Here is a 6183-nt window from a genome sequence, read left to right as displayed (position 1 = left end):
GCTAGAAACAGCTACCTCGGCCCCCCCGAACAAAGGGGGAAGAGTCGCGCTCTAAGTGGAAGGCCGTTTCGGAGCGATTTGTCGCCCGACCCAGCCAGGGGTCGAGACTCGGCCGGAAGACCGGGTAAGGAATTCCTAAGGGGTTAAACACGAGAAACGGATATTCCGACAAAATATCCCGCGATTAGGAATCGAAAATGCACTTTCTTTAGATTTGGACGGCGCCCGACCAAAGTTTTCTCTCTTTCCCAAAAAGTTTTTCCTTCCTTCCCCTGGCTCCTTCCACCCCTCTCCCCTTCCGTCGCTCTTCTTCGTTGCCGAACTAAGAAACCCCAGGAAGAGGTCCGGACTTTTCCGTCCCCCGTCACCCTCCTCCCGTCTAGGAAGGAAAAGGGGGACCGTTCGGGTCTCCCGTCCAATTTTCGGGCAATCGAACCCGAAGACCGCGCGGGTATTTTTTATCGGCGCACTTCCGCCGCCGGAAGCTAGGGGTGACGGGCCGCGGTCGGGGGGAGGCGGAAAAAGCGCGAGAAGAGTAATTAGGAGCGGAGGAGGGAGCGAGAGATGGCAACACGTTGTCGATAATACCTCGGGAGGGAAGTTTTGGACTCGCCCTGCCGTATCGACGGGAGTATCGTCGGAGGTCGGCGATCGATACCAGTCATTACTGCTCGGGAGCTGGTACGCGTCGCACCGCCGGCATACGGTGTGCGGCTCCGGTGTGGCCAGTCCGAGAACAGCTGGCAGCGGCGTGGTCGACGGCCCGGCCACCTCGTCCCTCGGAGCCCGGCACGGGCCTCTGTCTCCGCCTTCGGCCCGACTCAGGTGAGACTCTTTCTCTTTTCTTACCTTTATTTATCTTTCCGACGGCCGATCGACGGCCCGACCCACCTCTCGTCTTTCGCCACCTCGGCCTCTGACCTCGATCCCTTCCCCTGGCCTTCCGGTCTTCTCCCACGCTTTTTAATCCGTCGTCCTAGTCCGGTGGCGCCGGGCCCCCGAGAGGAGCCGGGGTATCGACAATAATAGAGACTAACGGGTGGCGACGCGTTCCCCCACCCGTTAGTCTCCATTATTTATCCACCTTGGACTTTTCGCCCCTCTTCACCTTTCGTCTCGCGCGGTCTCCGACGTCCGCCGGGTGGGCGAATTATTTAGGGAAGCGAAAAATTCTGGCGGCGGTCGCGTTGGGAAAATTTGGGCCGGGCGCGGAATATTTAAACGCGGATTTGTGCGGACCTCCCCGCGGTTGGGGCGAGGAAATAAGGCCGAGTGGAAGAAGCTCGTCCAGGCTTTTGTAACGAGCAATTAATTGCAAATATGCAGACTGGACTGTCCGCGGGGTCGAAGGTCGGAGAAACGAGCGCTATAAAATAGACGGGCTGCGAATCTGCCTTAAAAATCTTCGGTCGGAGATAAGAATAAGAGGGAAAAAAGAAAAGATTCTCCTTAGTGGAATATGACATAACGTTATGTTCCGGCAAGAAAAGGAAAGGTTTATTGTGCTTGGTTGCGAGCGATTTCGTGATGACTAAATAATATCTGTATCCATAGCGACAACCACATCTGCACGTGACAGCTGGTACTTTCCCATTGCTGCCAGTTTTTAGGTAATTTTCTAGTGTACACAAAACTCTTCAAGCTGATGAAGTCTCCCTCCCGGCATGAACGCCTGTAAATGTCACGTACGATGCCAACGCTGCGGAGAAGTATTGCCGGAAAGTCGATCCCTCCGTCCGCCAAGAAAACCTACGCTTTGCGTAACAGTAATTTGCGCGGCGCCCGACTTCCGGTTCTCTTCCTCCCCCCTCTTTGGCCGAAATTCGTCCCTCTCGGGGACCCACCGAAACTTCCCTTCCGGCTCCGGCGGGAGCCGTTGGCGGGAGGGAAGGGCGGCGGCTCCGGCGGGGACGACCCCCCCGGACCGGAAGAAAGAAGAGAGCGCGTGCCGAACGGGACGGGCGGAAAAGGGGGCGGCCGGGTTTTCGGCACGGGGCGTTTACGGCGAATTAAGCCGTTTTACGCCGGGAAGCGGCGAAAGAAAATCGTTTAGACGAAAATTAAGACGGACTAACATCGAATTTCGATTAGCAGAGATATGCGGAGTTAATAAAACATTCCTATCCAATTAGATTAAGACACCTGAGGCAATTTTATTAGAGAGGTGTCAAAATTCCTCTCTCCTCTCGCTTCCCGGCTCCTTCCTCTCCACCTTTATTATTTCGCTCGTCTCTCCTTTTTACACCCTCCTCCCCGACTTCTTTTCTCGTTCCTCCGGCTTTCGGACTTTCCCTCTTTCCAACCGTTTTATTCCCGGAGGGGGACGTAATTAAAACCCGGCAAAAAACGTCCGACCCCGGCCGCGTAATCGATGACCCGAAACCCCCTTTCCCGCTCCGAAATTTTGAAAGGGATCCGCAATCCGGAGGAGGATTCTGGTCGCTGGGTTCCGCTCCCTCCTCTTCTTTGTCGCGGACGTTCTGTTTACGGCTATGGCCGCGTAAGCGATTTTCTTTACCCGAACGTCGTCGCCCTCCTTTAATTTTGCTTGAGAAATTTACTCCGAAAGCAACACCCGGGGGGTTTACGGCATTTGTCTCCGCGGCGACAAAAAAGACAAATACTGGCCGGCGATTTTCCAGCAGCTACGATTTGCAGGAGGATAAGTTGCCAGGGAAGGCTTCCGCCCTCCGCCTTTCCGCGGGAATAAATGTTTTAAAATCATTTTCGCGACTAAATGAAACGAAATTCTACCATTTTGCCCCCAAAGTTTTTCTTTACGGGAATAAGAATTTAATAAAAGTTTGAGTGAGTCATTTATAAAAAATGCATCAGATTTGTTCCTTTGGCAACACTTTAAAAATATATTAGTTTTAGTTTTAAAAGACTTTTAAAGCGTTTATTACGTGCAAACCCCGAGAAATATTTTTAGATCTCTGGCTTCCCCCCGCCAATAAATATCGGCGCAGAAAATAAAAAGGATATCTTTTCTCCAATTAAACACCTCCGCCTCCCCCCCGGCCAAACGTTCCTAAATTTTCGCGCTTGGGCAGATTTCCCGTTGCGTAGAAATTAAGAAGGCGGAAAGGGGAGGCTTCCCGTCGGGGGGTGCGACCGGGGGCGGAAATAACCGTTGGGTGGAAATCCGAAACGATCCGGAAGGGAAAGACGCTTAGTGCCGCCGACCACGCGCGATGTCCCTTTAGTTACGAGAGTGGCCATTGTTCCGAGCGGCACGTGTGTGACACGGCCACGTGGTACGGCCGGTCTGACATAAAAGCGTGATAAATGAGCCTCACGCTAAGTGCGTGAGGGCAAGAAGAAGAGAAGAACAAAAAAGGCGTGACGTAAGAAGCATCTAAAGAAAGTAAAGGGGGAGAAACAGAGAGAGAGAGAGAGAGAGAAAGAAAAAAGGAAGACGGGGGTGGTCGAGTGGAGACCCCGCCAAGATCTGTTCATGTTGGGTCTGTTGTGTAGTATCATTCATATTTCATGAGTGTGCGGCCAGACACCAGATGGCAATAGACGACGTATTATTAGTTCTTCGTGCGGGGAATTCGTGCGGGAGTCGTAACCGTTGCACTCCGGATTAACACCTGTAGACACGTTCGTCACCCTTTGATTAGCAACCTCTTACCGACAAATCAATGCTTTTATCGCGTAATTTGTTTCCCGCCTAAAAACCGATGCCGTTCCGGGCGGAGGACGGAATTTACACGTCTCTTTACGGCAAAATTAAGCGCGGTTAATAACGAAAGAATCGTAAAACGGGCGACGACGAATTTTTAGAGTCCTCCTCCCCACGAATAAAATCCCGCCCGCACCCCAACTCTTTCTTTAATTCTCGTTTAATCGTCTCCCCTCTCCGCCCTCCGCGCCTTCGGCTTCGGCTCCTTCCCACCGCCGTTCTCCGCCAGGAAGAGCGGGGGGGTGTTCCCAGCGAACGGGAGGTAAATTTGGACGGAGGAAGGGACGGGGTAAGAATCGCTGGCAGAAAAGGGTGGTTTTAGAATTAAGAAAAAGAGAGAGAATGGCGCGCTCTAAAATCAGACGTCTTCTATTGATCACATCGATTGGCGATAAACGATTCGTAAGTCCGTCACTTTCGTAACGCGCCCGGTCGTCGACACTTTCTTTTTGTATCGGCTTAAGACGGATTAAATTGGGTGCCGGCCACCAAACGTTTCCCCAACGTCCGATCCGCGCTTTTCTTAAATAGACGTTTCCCCGGAAGAAGGGAATCTCCTCCCACCCCGGGTGGGGGATAAGTCGGTCGGAAGGTGGAAAACGAAATTTGCGAGAGGGGGAAGGCGCAGTCAATTAAATGATTGACGACGATGAATCATTTAATTTTCTTTAGACGAATAACAATTATTTAGTAAACACGGTGTTTTTTCTCCCGTCTCCCTTTGGGTATTATCCGGCGCTGCAGAAATTTATGAGGCGGATCTCGGTTTTGTATTATTTATTCCGGTTTAATATGACGTCGACGTCGTCGTTCGGCAACTTCCTCTCTTTTAATCATTAATAAGTCACAATTGTCTGAAGCCGACATGAAATTTTAACTCGGACTTTCCCGCCGATGGTCGCTGCCTCCGCTCCTCCTCCTCTCGTCGCTTCCGCCTCCCCACGCGTACGCGCGGATCAAGCCGTAGCCGGAAGGGCGGAGGGAAAAGAGGCGAGAAAGTTAAGTCGCCGGGAGGGAGGGAAGGGAGGGAAGGGAGGGGAGGAAGACGCGGTCCCGGCCTGCGTTAATCCCGTTCAGAGTTTGAAATTTTAATCGCGGGGAGTGGGATCCGGCCGAAAAAGGTCGTCGCAGCTCGGTAAATCTGGCCCGGAGAAATCGTCTTAAAAATTAATAAAAGAGCGAGAGGCAGAAAGAAATCATTAAAAATCGACTAATAACATTCAAAACGGGCGGCGATACAACTTTTACTTTCTGCCTCTTTTTTTCCTTGTCGGAGTTAGACAATTTTAAATGGCGAGTTGCGACACGTCTGAGCAGAGTTTCTCCCAGAGAATTAAATCTAGTCTGACATCCGCCAAGAAAACTTCCAGACAACATCAATTACTCCTTTGCTAGATTATGGACCGGCTGCAATTACTACATCGCGCCGGAAAATACTTTTAAAAACTTTACTTTCTCCTCTTGCCGGACGCCCCCGCCCAACCGCGCCGCTTTTTCTCCTCCTAATAATTAATAAACGCGCCAAATTTAACACTTTCTCCGCGGTGGGTAGTCCCTCCTCTTTACCGAAAACGACGGCCCCTAGTGTTGAAGGGTCGGCGGCTACGCCACGGCGCCCGCCGCCCTTCCGTCCTACGCGTCGATCGATGTCGTCTCTCCCCCTAACCCCAAAGCGCCAATTCGCCGGCGCGTTCTTTTCGCGCCGCCAGTTATTTAATTCTCCCTCCTTTAATAAGTACGTGCGTGGAGCGCGCGCCTAATTTGCCGAATAATTTGCGCGGAAAAATTAAAAGTAGGAAAAAGGAGCGCTTGGGAAGAGGCAAAAAGTGGAGGCCCGCTTCTCCGTCCAAATACTCGCTGGGAGAAACTACCGACTAAATACTAGCGCGTACATCGGGGCGGGCGGTAACCTTAGTGAAAGTAGTCACCATAAATTTTCACATCATCCTACAAATTGCTTTGTGCATTCTAATTACCGATAACACTAAACAGGCTTCTCTGCCTCTCTCGCTCTCTTTTCTAATCCTCTCGCCCGTGCGCCTGCGCCCGCGCGCCAACCGCCGGTGCGGAGAGGTGAGGAAAAAACCCCAGATTTTCCCGGGGAAGGACGACCGGAAGCCAACTTTCGATGTCGACGTTTCTCTTCCTTTTCTCACTCCTCCGCGCGGGAGAGAAAAAAAAACCGTCTAAGGACGTAAGACGGAAGGGGAAGAGAATTCGGAAAGAGGAGGGAGCGGAGGCGGACGAAAGAGGGTCCGGAGTTCGGGGGCCGAGGAGTGGGAAATTGGCCGCGGCGGGTCTTCCGGGAGAGGGAGTTTTCCAGAGAAACTCGCCGCCACCCCGGGAGAATTTACGGAAAGAGGCGGGGGGAGGCTGTTAGGGTTCGAACGGCGGGCGGGGTCGGGCGCGCGGTTTGTTAGTCGGGACCCGAATAAAACTATATAACGCAATTACCGGTTGTTTGATAACGGTGTAATTAAAATTTCATTAAGAGA

General features: G+C 52.1%; 1 protein-coding gene across 8 annotated transcripts in view; it reads left to right on the top strand.

Moving 5' to 3' along the window:
- The first annotated feature begins 680 nt into the window (after nt 1-680).
- LOC111639153 (myelin transcription factor 1-like) overlaps nt 681-6183 on the top strand; it is a 59356-nt gene continuing 53853 nt past the window's right edge. For all 8 annotated transcript variants that reach the window (XM_023384953.1, XM_023384954.1, XM_023384952.1 and 5 more), the window contains exon 1: nt 681-825. The gene's annotated coding sequence lies outside the window, so the exon portion shown is untranslated. The remainder of the gene's footprint in view (nt 826-6183) is intronic.

This window comes from Centruroides sculpturatus, unplaced genomic scaffold (assembly GCF_000671375.1).
Source record: "Centruroides sculpturatus isolate CEXI.00-Female unplaced genomic scaffold, Cexi_2.0 scaffold1024, whole genome shotgun sequence".
Classification (NCBI taxonomy): Eukaryota; Metazoa; Arthropoda; class Arachnida; order Scorpiones; family Buthidae; genus Centruroides; species Centruroides sculpturatus.
This window is presented reverse-complemented; position numbering and strand designations above follow the sequence as displayed.